Source organism: Entelurus aequoreus, linkage group LG11, assembly GCF_033978785.1.
Source record: "Entelurus aequoreus isolate RoL-2023_Sb linkage group LG11, RoL_Eaeq_v1.1, whole genome shotgun sequence".
Taxonomy (NCBI): domain Eukaryota; kingdom Metazoa; phylum Chordata; class Actinopteri; order Syngnathiformes; family Syngnathidae; genus Entelurus; species Entelurus aequoreus.
Genome location: NC_084741.1, coordinates 57,509,766 through 57,525,541, shown reverse-complemented (window position 1 = coordinate 57,525,541; position 15,776 = coordinate 57,509,766).

Below are 15,776 nucleotides of genomic sequence, written 5' to 3'. Positions count from 1 at the left end.
TCCACAAACTTCTGGCAAGCTTCTGGTCGAATTTTTGACCTCTCCTCTTGACAAAATTGGTGCAGTTCAGCTAAATGTTTTGGTTTTCTGACATGGACTTGTTTCTTCAGCATTGTCCACACGTTTAAGTCAGGACTTTGGGAGGGCCATTCTAAAACCTTAATTCTAGCCTGATTTAGCCATTCCTTTACCACTTTTGACGTGTGTTTGGGGTTATTATCCTGTTGGAACACCCAACTGCGCCCAAGACCCAACCTGATGATTTTAGGTTGTCCTGAAGATTTTGGAGGCAAACTTACTTTTTAATTGTCCCATTTAAAGCACCAGTTTTATTGGCAGCGCAACAGGCCCAGAGCATAATACTGCCACCACCATGTTGGACGGTAGGCATGGTGTTCCTGGGATTAATAATAATAATAATAATGGATTAGATTTTATATCGCGCTTTTCTATTATTAGATACTCAAAGTGCTCACAGAGAAGTGGGAACCCATCATTCATTCACACCTGGTGGAGGTAAGTTACATTTGTAGCCACAGCTGCCCTGGGTTAGACTGACTGAAGCGAGGCTGCCAGTTTGCGCCTACGGCCCCTCCGACCACCACCTATCATTCATTCATCATTCATTCACCAGTGTGAGCGGCACCGGGGGCAAGGGTGAAGTCTCCTGCCCAAGGACACAACGGCAGCAAATTGGATGCCAAGAAGCGGTGAGCGAACCTGCAACCCTCAGGTTTCAAATTAAAGATTAAAGGCCTTACCTTTTCTTCTTCAAACATAATGCTGGGTATTGTGGCCAAACAGCTCAATTTTTGTTTCATCTGACCACAGAACTTTCCTCCAGAAGGCCTTATCTTTGTCCATGTGATGTCAGATGAAACAAAAATTTAGCTGTTTGGCCACAATACCCAGCAATATGTTTGGAGAAGAAAAGGTGAGGCCTTAAATCCCAGGAACACCATTCCCACCATCAAGCATGGTGGTGGTAATATTATGCTCTGGGCCTGTTTTTCTGCCAATAGAACTGGTGCTTTAAATGGGACAATGAAAAAGGAGGATTACCTCCAAATTCTTCAGGACAACCTAAAATCATCAGCCCGGAGGTTGGGTCTTGGGCGCAGTTGGGTGTTCCAACAGGACAATGACCCCAAACACACGTCAAAAGTGGTAAAGGAATGGCTAAATCAGGCTAGAATTAAGGTTTTTGAATGGCCTTCCCAAAGTCCTGACTTAAACGTGTGGACAATGCTGAAGAAACAAGTCCATGTCAGAAAACCAAAACATTTAGCTGAACTGCACCAATTTTGTCAAGAGGAGTGGTCAAAAATTCCACCAGAAGCTTGCCAGAAGCTTGTGGATGGCTCCCAAAAGCGCCTTATTGCAGTGAAACTTGCCAAGGGACATGTAACCTGTAATGTATACTTTTGACCCAGCATATTGGTCACATTTTCAGTACATCCATAATAAATTCATAAAAGAACCAAACTTCATGACTGTTTTTTGTGACCAACAAGTATGTGCTCCAATCACTCTATCACAAAAAAATAAGAGTTGTAGAAATTATTGGAAACTCAAGATAGCCATGACATTATGTTCTTTACAAGTGTATGTAAACTATTGATCGCGACTGTAGGTGGGATTTCTAAGGGAGATAAAACCCTCCCAAATATTTATCTCATACCCTTGTTGTCACTTATTTCCAAATGCCACACAGTTTCCCATGCCCCCCCCCCGTCTTTGAGTTAAAACTGGTTTCATGTTCGACGTCAATTAACAACATAAGGGTAATTATAGAGGACACAGGAGAAAAAGAGGGTATCCTGCAGTTTCTCTTCTAAAGTTTAATGATTCGCCAGCAGCCCCGACATGTGGCATTTCTGGAATGTTTGTCCCTCTATTCAGAGCATGAGAGTTATTGTGTCAGGAGAGGGAGGTAAGACGTTCGTGCAGTTATCTCTGTGCACACAAGAAAGCGCGCACGCCCGTACACACGTGCAAAGGAAATTCCTATCCGGGTTTGTAGCCTCAGTGCCCACAAATCATTGCAAGGAAGGATAAATAAAGGTGGTTAAATTTAATCCGGGAGATGATCTACATTGCCGTTCTTGATCACAGCTGGTTTTAGTTTATTTGATTTGTCCGTGCAGAGAAAGACAAACTTTATTAGATGTAAACCTTATACTTCCAATTACCCACCACTTTAGGGCACCGACTTCATTCACCCTGAGACACCCTGTTCATTAATTTTTTTATTAAACCTCAGTGCTCTCCAGGACTCATTTCCTGTGGTTGGTGGTGGAACAGAGAGCACGCTGGGAGGTTCCCACAGACTGGCCGGGTTTGGGAAGGATGCCGACGGAACAAAGCTAGATTGGGATGGGGGAGTCAGGAGGGGACTGTCAATTATGTGGGGGTGCAACGTTTCAGAATTTATTGGGGGTTTCGGTATTTTGTTACTGGTATTGATGTTTACACTCTAACATTAAGTCAGTCTGATATTACCCCAATTTTAAGGGCAGGCCATTGGTTATGTATTAGTGTTTTTCAACCTTTTTTGCGTTGAAAAAATACGGAGACACACCACCAGCAGAAATCATTAAAAAACGAAACTCAGTTGACCGTAAAAAGTTGTTGTCACAATTGTTGGATATGACTTAAAACCATAACCAACCATGCATCAATATAGCTTTTGTCTCAAAGTAGGTGTACTGTCACGACCTGTCACATCACGACGTGACTTATTTTGAGTGTTTTGGTGTTTTCCTGTGTGTAGTGCTTTAGTTCTGGTCTTGCGCTCCTAATTTGGTGGCTTTTTCTGTTTTTTTGGTATTTTTCCTGTCACAGTTTCATGTCTTCCTTTGAGTGATATTTCCTCCATCTACTTTGTTTTAGCAATCAACGGTATTTCAGTTGATTTTATCTTTCTTTGTGTGGACATTGATTGTCATGTCATGTACGGATGTACTTTGTGGACGCCGTCTCTGCTCCACAGTAAGTCTTTGCTGTCGTCCAGCATTCTGTTTTTGTTTACTTTGTAGCCAGTTCAGTTTTAGTTTTGTTCTGCATAGCCATCCCAAAGCTTCAATTCCTTTTCTTAGGGGCACTCACCTTTTGTTTATTTTTGGTTTAAGCATTAGATACCTTTTTACCTGCAAACTGCTTCCCGCTGTTCCCGACATCTACAAAGCAATTAGCTACCGGCTGCCACCTACTGATATGGAAGAGTATTACACGGTTACTCTGCCGAGCTCTAGACAGCACCGACACTCAACAACGGCACATTATTTGCAGACTATAATACTGGTTTGCAAAAAATATTTTTAACTCAAATAGGTGAAATTACATAATCTCCCATGGCACACCAGACAGTGGTTGAAAAACACAGTATTAGAAGACCAAATAATCTTCGGCAGGGATTGTTCGAGGGACCACATTTCCAGAAAGCTAAGGACTGTGAGGCGGGACGTCTCCCTTCATTATTCATATTGTTTTTTAGAACCAGCATCCTCTGTAGTGGACATTTGCTTTTGGTCTATTTCTTTCTCAACGGTCATACATTTCATAATTAAAAAAAATAGCCCTGTTATGCAAAATTCAAGTGTTCACTGCTGTGGACGCTGGTCTTTAGAAGGTTAAAATGTCAATGCAAGGATCTTCCAATGTGTTTACACTAGGGTTGTACGGTATACCAGTATTAGTATAGTACCGTGGTACTAATGAATCATATTCGGTACTATACCGCCTCTGAAAAGTACCGGTATCGGGACCAGAACCAAAATATTGGTATCGGGACAACACTAGTTTACACTGGTTGGAGTTTCTCTATACAACTGGAGCATTCTAGTGTATTTTTGAACTGAACTGTCACCAGTCTGCTGTCTTTCCTGGGCCAGATTTGGCCACCGGACCGCCAGTTGAATAGCACTGGTCTACAGGGTTAACATTGAAACGATTGGGGCAAAATATCAGCACTTAGGCCAAAAAGTAAAGTAAAAGACTTTTTCTTTTCCAACACGCCTATACGTATTGGTTCAAAAGGGCAAGATATATGATTTGCTTCTGGGTGATTAAAGTACATACATTCTGCCTGTCGACCACTGAACATAAAAAACAGCAACAAAGCGAGTTTCATTATCAGCCATTTATTTTGCCATGAAATAGACATCATTATATTCCAACTTATTTACGACCAAACGGAGTAGAAATATCTTCAACCGTATTGTTTGTCTTAGGATGACTGTTTCAGTTTCTGCATGGCTGTGTACACTTAGAATTTGTGGTCGACCGCAGCCGATGTATAAATCATCTACCATAGAAAACATAAAATGTTTTGGGGATTTTAAATGAACGACCTAGGTACTTGTTGGCCCAGATTCCCATTTTTATGACTTTATTCTTTAAAAAAAAAAAAAAATTATGGTAACACTTTAGTATGGGGAACATATTCACCATTAATTAGTTGCTTATTAACAACTAATGCAAATTAGTAGCATATTGGCTCTTGATTAGTCATTATTAAGTACTTATTAATGCCTTATTCTGTATTGCCTTATTATACCACCAGAAAGCCATTAACTAAGAGTGTTCCCTCAATAACCTCAGAATTATTCCTTATTAGTACTAAGTAAGGAAGTTGTTTGTATATAATTCTCCCTTTAATACCACTTACCACCTGTTCTTACATAACAAAACACAAAACTACACATTTTAATAGTGTCCAAATAACTCTAAATTAAGTCTTTGTTACTTAGAATATGTTACCGTAGTGTCCAAATAACTCTAACCCTAACCCTATCCTAACCCTAACTATCCAAATAACCCTAAATTAAGTCTTTGTTACTTAGAATATGTTAACCTAGTGTCCAAATAACTCTAACCTTAACCCTAATCCTATCCTAAACCTAACTATCCAAATAACTCAAAATTAAGTCTTTGTTACTTAGAATATGTTCCCCATACTAAAGTGTTACCCAAATTATATAAGTATTCCACTGTTGCATTGGCCATTGCATGTGGCATAAAGAGGTTTTGTTTAAAAAGTTGTTTGTACTGATTTTAAACATAGTAAATAAGACAGGATGACAATTTCTTAGTGTGCCAATAATTAACATCAATTGATTTAGGTTCTATTAATCATTGTGAGTGTACTTATAATAGTGGATGTTAAGCCACTGTTTTCAATTACATGTAATAATCTGTACATTTGAATTGATATTGCCATTGGACATTCTAAATGACATCTCTATCAGACAATATTGCAAGCAAATGCAAAGAAGGTTTCAGAGAGACTTTCCCTCCATTGTCTAAATGTCTCTTCCTACTGAGGGGTGAGATGGTATGTGCAGTCAGTATAACCTCCACCGTGACATGCAGTGCTTACCAGAGCATTCATCATGACACAACAGACTAACTTCCTGTCTGTGAGCTGACGGCAAGCTGTTAGCTTAATGAGAATCATACTACCACTGAAGGTTTTTTGGGAGACAGATTGGGCCTCCTGCTAATCGGGTCCACAACTCTCGGGCCTCACCCTGGCAGCCCTGCAGGCAAATTGTTGAGGCAAACTTACCCCCTTTACATAATTTAACACTCTCAGGTACAGCAAACCTGTGCAGAGTTTAATTCAGGTTGCTCATGGATTAATCATAAGTATGTTATAAAAGTGGCCACATCACAGATTTACAACAATACAGCTGATGAATGGTTATAGATACAGAAGTTTTGTGATTTTCATTATTGTATTAAACCAGTGTTTCTTCATTTTTAGGCCACGAGCGCCCCTTAGAGGGCCACTGAAAAATAATTGTTTCTCAGCTGTGGTCCATATTGGCCACAGCGGTAGTCAGCTGCAATACACGTTTCCACCAGTTGTGGCAGTAATGACAATATCAAACAAAGAGAAGAAATCTGGAGCTAAAGTCATAGAGAAGTTCTTTATGCGCAAAAAGTATGACTAAAGTGGTAAACTGAATGTTTTTTTTGCACTTAACATTTGTTGGCAGTTTATATGAGAAACGTATATATTATTTATTAATAAATCAGAATGTATTTATATTAGCACTGCGTAATTGTATGTAAAGTTATTTTTCGTTAGTTTTTATAAGTCAATTCTTTTGCACTTTATTTGATTCGTTTTAATTTTTGTAACCAGCCTGACTCAAGCCTTGAGAATGTTTTTTGAGATCAGCACATGCATGCATGTGAGATTTCCACAAAAACGCGGAAATCCATGTTTTTAAACATACATTTTTTCTGTGTTTTTTCAAATAAATATCAATATAAATACGATCCAAACAACATTTGTTGAACGCCCGCATCAACCGCAGGTACTCGCTGCTCCCTTTGTCTAAAAGCAACACTGGGTTGCAGGACGAGGAGACGATCAGAAGGACCGAAACAAGCTCGCTAGTTAGCCAGCCATATAGCTAGCTTACTTGTCGCCTCCGTTCGCTCTCTGAGCCACAATGTTGACGGCTGTCCATCTTGCCGCTAATTATATTTGGATGATTATAATCCAAACACTGTTAGTTCCGAACCAGTTGTTGTTCTAGAGCAGGGGTCCCCAAACTACGGCCCGCGGGCCGGATCCTGCCCCCCAGCATCCAAAATCCGGCCCACAGGAAGTCCCAAGTTTAAAAAAAATAAAAAATAAAAAAATAAATATATATATTTTTTTAAATCATTCCTTTCTAATCCATTTTCTACCGCTTGTTACTCTTGGTGTCTCCTAGTCGCTCAGGCAAATCATATTGTCTAAAAATAAATTTTCCCATCGATAACGTGACAATGTTAAATGTTGATGAACATCAATGTTAATTGATGTTAAATGACAAAACGGATTCTAAAGACAATGTATATATATATATATATATATACACAGCCTGGCCCCCGGCCAAATTTTTTTAACCCAATGCGGCCCCCAAGTCAAAAAGTTTGGGGACCCCTGTTCTAGAGTATTTATTAGTAGCCAGAGATAAGGTATATTTGTGATGTGATGGATTGTAAACAAAGGTCACAAAACCGGAAGTATATTACTCGAGGGTGCGTGGCTACAGGATAGAGTTGCAGAATGGGAAACAGTTTCGGAGTTCTTTGCATGCAAGATATAGAATATTGTACTTTTGTATTACAGTATGAATTCATGCATTTGATTAAAATAGATTTTTAATATGGCATTGTCATTTAGTGTTGCAGTCGCATGTAAAGGTTAATTGAAATTATCAGGGACATTTAAGGTGTGAGGCTGTTGCTCATAGATATCATATTAGTGAACCTCTCAAGGCCATCCGTACTTTCATTTTCTACACTGCTTGTCCTCATTAGAATCATTGGTTAGACTTCGGGCAAGAGACAAAGTACATTCTGGACTATTTGGATGTCAATTGCAAGGTACATATAAGCAAACATGATGCAGAATCGACAGAACTCTTCCAGTCCAGGTGGAATGAAGAGAAGGTCCCAGAACAGATGAAAGATATTTTGAATATCGTCCACATTTACAAAAGGAAATGCAACCGCCAGGCCTGTGATAACCACCGTGGCATCTCTCTCCTGTCGATTACCAGGAAGATGTTGTTCTGTATTCTGCTTAAACGACTCCTCCAACATCTTAAGCAAGGTCTCCTACAATACACCATTGTGGATTTTATGCAAAATGTTGAACTGTCGACAGGATCTTTGCGGCTTGTCAAAAATGTCATGAGCACAGCACTGGGGCCTCTTCATGACCTTTTTCCGATCTGTCCAAGCCTGTTGATAATGTCACCATAGATGGATTGTGGAAGATAATGGAGAAGTTTGGCTTTCCCAGCAGTTGTCCAGCAGTTTCATAATAGTATGAAAAGAAAAGTGCTTGACGATGGAAACAAATGGTGTGAAGCAAGGCTGCGTACTTGAACCGATACTCTTCTGCATAGTATTTTCAGTCGCACTTACGGATGCCTTCCGTGATTGTCAGGACGGAATATCAGATGCAGGACCGGAATATCAGATACAGACACAGTGTAGAGGTGAAGTCGTCCGTCATCAGAGGGTTTTTGTTTGCTGATGACCGTGCCCTAAAAGTCAGCAAAGAGCAGGTCATGCAGCAAGAGATTGACTGCCTCATAAAGGATGTGCCATTTTTAGTCTCATTATTAAACGCAAATAGACCACAGTCATGTACCAGTCCAGGCCCTACCAATAACTATCATTGTTAAGAAGTAAAACCTAAAGGCCACTGACAACTTCACATATCTGGGCAGCACCCTTTCAACTGTTGTGAACATCGATGCAGAAATCAACAACAAGATTGCTAAGGCCAGCTCTGCCATTGGAAGACTTTGCAAGGTCGTTTGGGAACGGAGACGTCTCAGCCTTACCACCAAGCTTAAGGTCCACACAGTGCAATGGTACCTCACTACCCTCCGGTATGCCAGCAAGGCCTGGACTGTGTACAGCAGACATGCCGGACAACTTCAACAATTTCCATTTGAAATGTCTCCGCAAACGTTTTCATATCAGGTGGCAGGACAAAATACCAAAAACGGAGGTCCTCAAAAAGGCTGACATTCTCAGTGTCTACACCCTTCCATCCATACATTTTCTACCGCTACACCGTTCTCCAAAAAGTCATCTGCCAAAGCTGTTGCTGTATGATGAACTGTGCCAGGGCAAGCTTCTTACTGTACAGTTGGTTCCAGAAGAAGCGGTTCAAAAACTGCCTGTACGTTTCTCTCAAAGAGCTAGACATCAACCCCATTACATGGGAGTCGTTTGCTCGTGACTGTCTAATTTGGTAATGCAAAGTCACCACAAGGTCCCATGTTCCAAAAAACAGACACATTTCAAAAGCAAAAATAAATTAATCCACGCGCAAGGCCAGAGTGACCTACACATCAGCACCCACCCACAGCCTGAAGTTGTGGTCATCTTTGAATCCAAAAGACAAATCTTATTATAGACAAAAAACTCTGCACTCACATTGACACCTATGGACAATTTAGAGTTTCCAATAAACCCAACGTGTGTTTATCAGATGAGTACTCGGAGAAAACCTACAAAATCAATCGATCACTTGGCCAACTCTTAAACCATGCTTACATATACAATGCCTGAAAAACTGTAATGTTGTGAATACAGTGTATATATTTGGTTGGAGATTTTGAGGTGTAATAATAAAATCTCTCAGCATCTGAAAGTAAACAAATTCACTGGACTTGGATCAGAACCTCATTCACACAACAATACGTATGTCCCTATAGTGCAACATACATCCACCAGGATACTCGAATACACACTGTACTGGTGACATACTGTAAGTACTATATCAACAGTTACAGATTACACTATTGTTTTTAAGTATCAAATCGAACCTGTTCAGTGAGCATGCATAATATCAGAAAACCTTAGATTGACTGAGCTAATATCCCTTATTAGGTACAATATACATGGAATATATTCGTCAGTCCAGTGTCCCGTGGATTCTGTAACATCACACATTTCACAACAAAGCATATACCGTTCTTGGAAAGCATGTATACAAACGTACACATTGTGCAGGAAAAAATATGGTTATGTTATAATTTTGTGCAAAAGACTGATTGAGAAATCACTCAACTTAAATGTACAAATACAATGTAATTTATAATGTCACTAATCTTGTTATTAAATGCAGCGTATTTTGACAAATGATGCAAATACAAATATTTGTTCACCTTTTGAACACCAGCAACCATCATTGTCAAGTTTGAATCATAAATCGCGTTTTTCCCCAAAATGACTTCAGTGCTAACAGATTAGAGAGAGCAGTTTCAAAAAAAGGCTATTTTATATCTTAAAATTGTAAGACAAACATGATATTCAATGTATTTTGTTTCAAGGAGAGTATATATTCTCTGGGATATTCGCTGGCCCAAACTCTTGAAAATACTTTCAAGAGTTTGCAGCCCTGCTTTCCTATTCTCCTCACAGGACAAGAAGTGTCCATGTCTGATCATTTAATGCTGAAAAGCAACACTATTTGTATCTTGTTCAGGCGTCCATCCCCATTGAATAGAAGCACTGGGAGAATGAGGTTCGGTTGTCACACCGGTTTGTTTGTCACACTCATCTTGTTACCAAAGAGTGCTTTCTCCTAAATTGTGGTATGGGAATTTACACAATTTGTTTCAGAACTCACGCACCTACGTAGTCTTCTCTAAAGTAAAATGACTGAACATGTGATGAGATGACTTTGTGTGTTTTTTTGTGTCAAATTGTAATTATTTAGCTTTCTCAAGCTTTAACACAGTGGGGTTTTTTTTGTTTTGTTTTTTACCACAATACAGTTTCACCCTTAAAAAGTATAAAGGAGAAGATATAGTTTAAATTGTTATTAGCTCCCTAACTAGTTGTTTCTATGTAGTTACTGAAGCCTTGATGCTAGCAAACACATCCAGTTTGGGTGGGTCGTCACATTCTCTTTGGTTGTCAAAGTATGCTCATATATTCATATTGTACATGTCACATACTGCATGGTGTCTTAACCATAGGGCCAAGGCCCATTGTTGGGTTGTGAAAGCCCCGTAGAGCAGTGGTCCCCAACCACCGGTACCGGTCCAGGAATTAAAAAAAATAGATAAAAAAAATAATACATATTTTTTTTAATTATTTTTTATTAAATCAACAAAAAAAAAACACAATATATACATTATATATCAATATAGATCAATACAGTCTGCAGGGATACAGTCCGTAAGCACACATGATTGTATTTTTTTATGAAAAAAAATAAAAAAATAAAAAATACAAATAAAAAATAATAAAAAATAATATTTTCATTAATTACTAGTTTCTATGTAACTGTTTTTATATTGTTTTACTTTATTTTTTATTCAAGTAAATGTTTTTAATTTATTTATCTTATTTTATTTTATTAATTTTTAAAAAAAGGACCTTATCTTCACCATACCTGGTTGTCCTAATTAGGCATAATAATGTGTTAATTCCACGACTGTATATATCAGTATCGGTTGATATCGGTATTGGTTGATATCAGTATCGGTAATTAAGATTTGGACAATATCGGAATATCGGATATTGGCACAAAGCCATTATCGGACATGCCTAGTTAACAAACAAAGATGTGTTTCCTGTTTATGTGTCTTGCTTATTTGTGTTAAGATGCATTAAGTAAGGTGTTTGTCAACACAATTACTTGCCTTTTTAAGAATGCTTTTATTGTGATGGGTTGGTTGTCACAAAGTGTCGATGTGTCAGTTGGAAAATGACAACACAAGTCAACACTTTAAACTTTGCTTTTTTGTAGGAATGACTATTGAAAGATGATGAACAAGTGAGTAAAAAGTGTGACAACCAACCCCAGTTCTCCCTTACTTCTTAGACTTTGCAACGACTTTGTTTTTTATGGTTGCTCTTAAAAATCGTTGTAATGATCATCGCAGGGGTGTGCACATTTATCACTGTTAATCCCTTGTTAAGATAAGAGCTGTCTGTCCAACCATAAAAGGTGGTTGTAAAGATAATATATCACATTTTATCGTGATTATAGTGTGGTGATTTTTACTATATCGGGCTGTTTTCCCCGTAGGTGGCCATTGTGTGCTCATTATCATGAAAAATGATGAATGGATAAATGGATAGAATTAAACCGGAAATGGAGGTCCTGCTTGATAATTATGTTTATGGATTGCCACAACATAATAATAGAAAATATGACAAATACTGTACCTTAATACATATAATCAGAAGCAGAAATACTTTAATAATCCCCGAGTAAAAATTAAGATTTTCAGCACAATGCCATTCAAGATCAGACAAACATTACAAGGAGACAGAACAGGATCGCTGACGGGTCTGCCAACTTCCGGTGCCCCTTACAAAAAAAGGTAAGAAACAGGTAAACACTGGGGAGGGAAAGAAAACAAATATTCAGTCTAAGCCTGGGCCCAGACTGAGGCCAAGAAAAAAAATGCATAGCCATAGCACACATAAACATGTGTGTAAGAGGGAAACAACAAACATCAAAGAACACAAAGGACATTAAAGACATTAAAAGAGCGGAGCTGATGCAACCAGCCATTTGTACATACAGCTACAAAAGTAAAAAAAAATAAAAAAAATAATCATCTGCTGGGGGGGAGGGAGCACGGGCAGAGACAGGAGCAGACCCAACAAAGCAACCAAGAGAGCCGACTCCACCCTCGGCCGCCCACTAACTCTCGGCCAGTGTCCAGTCCGCATGAATGAGCGAGGATGCGTCCAAGGATCCCGAGGTGTCCCATACTTGCTCATTCAGCCAAGACACTGTGAAGCTTGTCCGTACCGGCGCTCATCTCTGCAGCCCTGTCTCTTCATCCGCATCTCCTCCAGTCTCTCCAAACTGTCTCTGGTGTGGCAGAGACCCAGCAGCTGGTCTCCATGGCCAATGGAGGCAGATCCAGAAGTTCACATATAAGACATTAGAACAACTTAATTTAGACCACGAATATGTAGAATATGCTTTACAAGAGCATTTTTTTAATACAAATGTGAGCCGCAGTTTTTGAAGCGCCACGTGAAATTGTGCCGTGCCCAGGTCCACCTTTTCCAGTCATGGCGAAGAAGGGGCGCTCACACTTGCCAAACGTAAATAAACCCTTTGTCAGTGTTCAGCAGCCTCAGGTAGGATGGCTAAATACGCCATAAAAACACACAAACACGCACACACACTCCAACCGAGTTTGAATCTGTTCCCTCCTTTATGCTCCTTTTATAATTATGAAGTATTACAGGCCGGGGTTTTGTCAGCAACTCTTTAATTTTGCAGACCATAAGTGATCGCAGGTGCAGCGTCGGGACTGTTTTTGAAGTCCTCGCTCTACTCTTTTTCCACCGTCTTTATGTTTGCAGTGAACCGAGGTCATTTCTCAGGCAAGCCCCTGTTGGAGAGCTTCCCCTTCTCTTAATTCCAGGCGTTCCTTCTGCTCCCTAAATGAGTTGATGTCCTTTCATCCTCTCCGGTGGAGGAGGACACCGCCAGCTCTCACTGTCGATCCAGCTGGGATGTGGTGCAACTTGCTACATTCCTGTTGTTGCTCTGGTCACTCAGTGTGTGTGTGTGTAAGTGTGTGTAAGTGTGTGGGTGTAAGTGTGTCCTTCCCCTCACGAGAGCCTCTTCACCATATTCACAGCCAAAACATTTTTAAGGATGGCTCACAAAGTTGAGATATTGGATTTGAAACAAGGCAAGGTACATAAATCTCTCACTGACTCGTCAGCCTATGTCCCATCCAAAGGATTTATGATGTTTTACTGGGTCAAATAATAAATAAGAAGAAGGGGGAGGGAGCCAAGGCACCCAAACCGACTTGAAAACTTTTTGAAATAGACTTTGTTAGTTTGCATGGTTATGGACAAATGCATACTCTGAAATATTGTAGATCAGGGGTGACAAACTTACGGCCACATGGCCGGATCAGGCCTGCAAACAGGTTTTTTTTTGTATAAAAATTAACCTGAAATTTTTGAATGACAGAAACAGATGTTCTAAATGTGTCCACTAGATGTCGCAATAGCAATTGTTTGTCTCTTTGTAGATGATGCTACATATGTAAGTAAGTAACTACATTTTATTTATGAAGCGCTTTTCACAGATACAATCACAAAGCGCTGTACAAAACATAGGTGAAGTAAAACAACAATTCAATTAAAACAACATGGGCAACATCATAAAAATGATACAAATTGGATTAAAAATTATAGTTTAAAAGGTGCATTAACTAAAAGCTTTACTAAAAAGAGAAGTTTTCAAATGTTTCTTAAAAGTTTCAACACAGTTAAGATCACGGAGGGACTGGTACACAATTGTTCCAGAGTCTGGGAGCCATAGCCTGGAATGCCAGGTCTCCACGGGTTTTAAAACAAGTTTTTGGGATCTTTAGAAGACCCTGGCCTGAAGATCAGAGGCTGCGCCCTGAGAAGTTGGGGCATAGCATATGTACAAAATAAACCACACGATGTTCGTACATCAGTCGAGGAAATGATCAAACTACATAAATAACATACTGTAATTTGAGATTGATATCATTTTCTTATCTTGATAGATTGAAAATGAACACCAATGAGTTGACTGATGAACATTATCACATAATTTATTCAGAAAATATATATAACGACAAATAAAGATAGACTACTATTAACTGCAACATGTATGTGTAAAAAAACAACAACATTATGATTTGTACATTTTCAGAATGTGCTTGTTCTATTTTTAAACAAAGAAAACAATCTGAAATTGTCTTTATTTTGAAGTTATCGTGCCATGATTTTACCAGTCCGGCCCACTTGGGAGTAGATTTGTCTTGATGTGGCCCCCGTTTTCTATTTCAGTGCACATGTGGATAAAACGGTTTATAGAAGAATCATGGCACCCACCCGTTCCCAATCAGCCTGTTCACCTGTGGGATGTTCCAAATAAGTGTTTGATGAGCATTCCTCAACTTTTTCAGTCTTTTTTGCCACTTGTGCCAGCTTTTTTGAAACATGTTGCAGGCATCAAATTCCAAATGAGCTAATATTTGCAAAAAACAAAGTTTTCCAGTTGGAACCTTAAGTATCTTGTCTTTGCAGTGTATTCAATTGAATATAAGTTGAAAAGGATTTGCAAATCATTGTATTATGTTGTCATTTACGATTTACACAACGTGCCAACTTCACTGGCTTTGGCGTTTGTAAAATGAAGATTATTTGAAGTATTACTCAGCAATTTTTCAAAGGTTGGTGTCACCTGATCTACGTCTAGTCCAGTGCGTAAGAAGTGTATCTCAAAATTAATCATTCCGCAGGTGTAAAGAGACATGTTGTGAATAGGTAAACCCCATAAATGTGTTAGTGTGTCCTATCTCGGTGGCGAGGCAGTGAGATAAGTGCTTTATCAGTACGAAATAATTTATGTACAGCTAAATCAACGGTAAGTATTTCCAGTTTACCGTTTAATTGCAGTCAGGTGGAACATGTTGCATTTTGACACGGCATGGCCGGAATCACGCTCGCATACGCGGGCGGCGGAAATTCAGCGACCAGCACCAAGGTACAGCAGGTGTGCTCACACCCACACGGGGTCACACGGGCTCCCCCCAATTTGTTACAAGGCCATGACTCACGCTGACTCAGTCTTTCCATCAGCCTCTCAATTCAGAGTGTGGAGTTCTGCCTTTCCGCACGTCTGATGTGTCACCCGAGTGCATGATTTCATGTTGGTAGACTCCACGACACGATACGTGCTCAAGACTTTTAAAAAATTATTTTTTAAATGTTCAAGACTCACATTAAATAGGCTGAAGTACTGTGATTGGTCAATGCAGTGGTGTCAAACGTACGGCCTGAGGGCCGAATCAGGCCCGCAAACAGGTTTTATCCGACCCGCGGGATGAGTTTGCGAAGTACAAAAATTAACCTTAAATTTTTACATTAAAGAAACAACTGTTATAAATGTGTCCACTGGATGTTGCAATTGCAATTATTTGTATATGTACAAAATAAACCACATGATGTTAGGACATCAGTCAAGGAAAATTATCAAACTTTAGTTAAAAAAAGTTAAAGTACCAATAATTGTCACACACACACTAGGTGTGGTGAGATTATCCTCTGCATTTGACCCATCACCCTCTGGGAGGTAAGAGGAGCAGTGAGCAGTAGCGGTGGCCGCGCCCGGGAGTCATTTTTGGTGATTCAACCCCCAATTCCAACTCTTGATGCTGAGTGCCAAGCAGGGAGGTAATGGGGTCCCATTTTTATAGTCTTTGGTATGACTC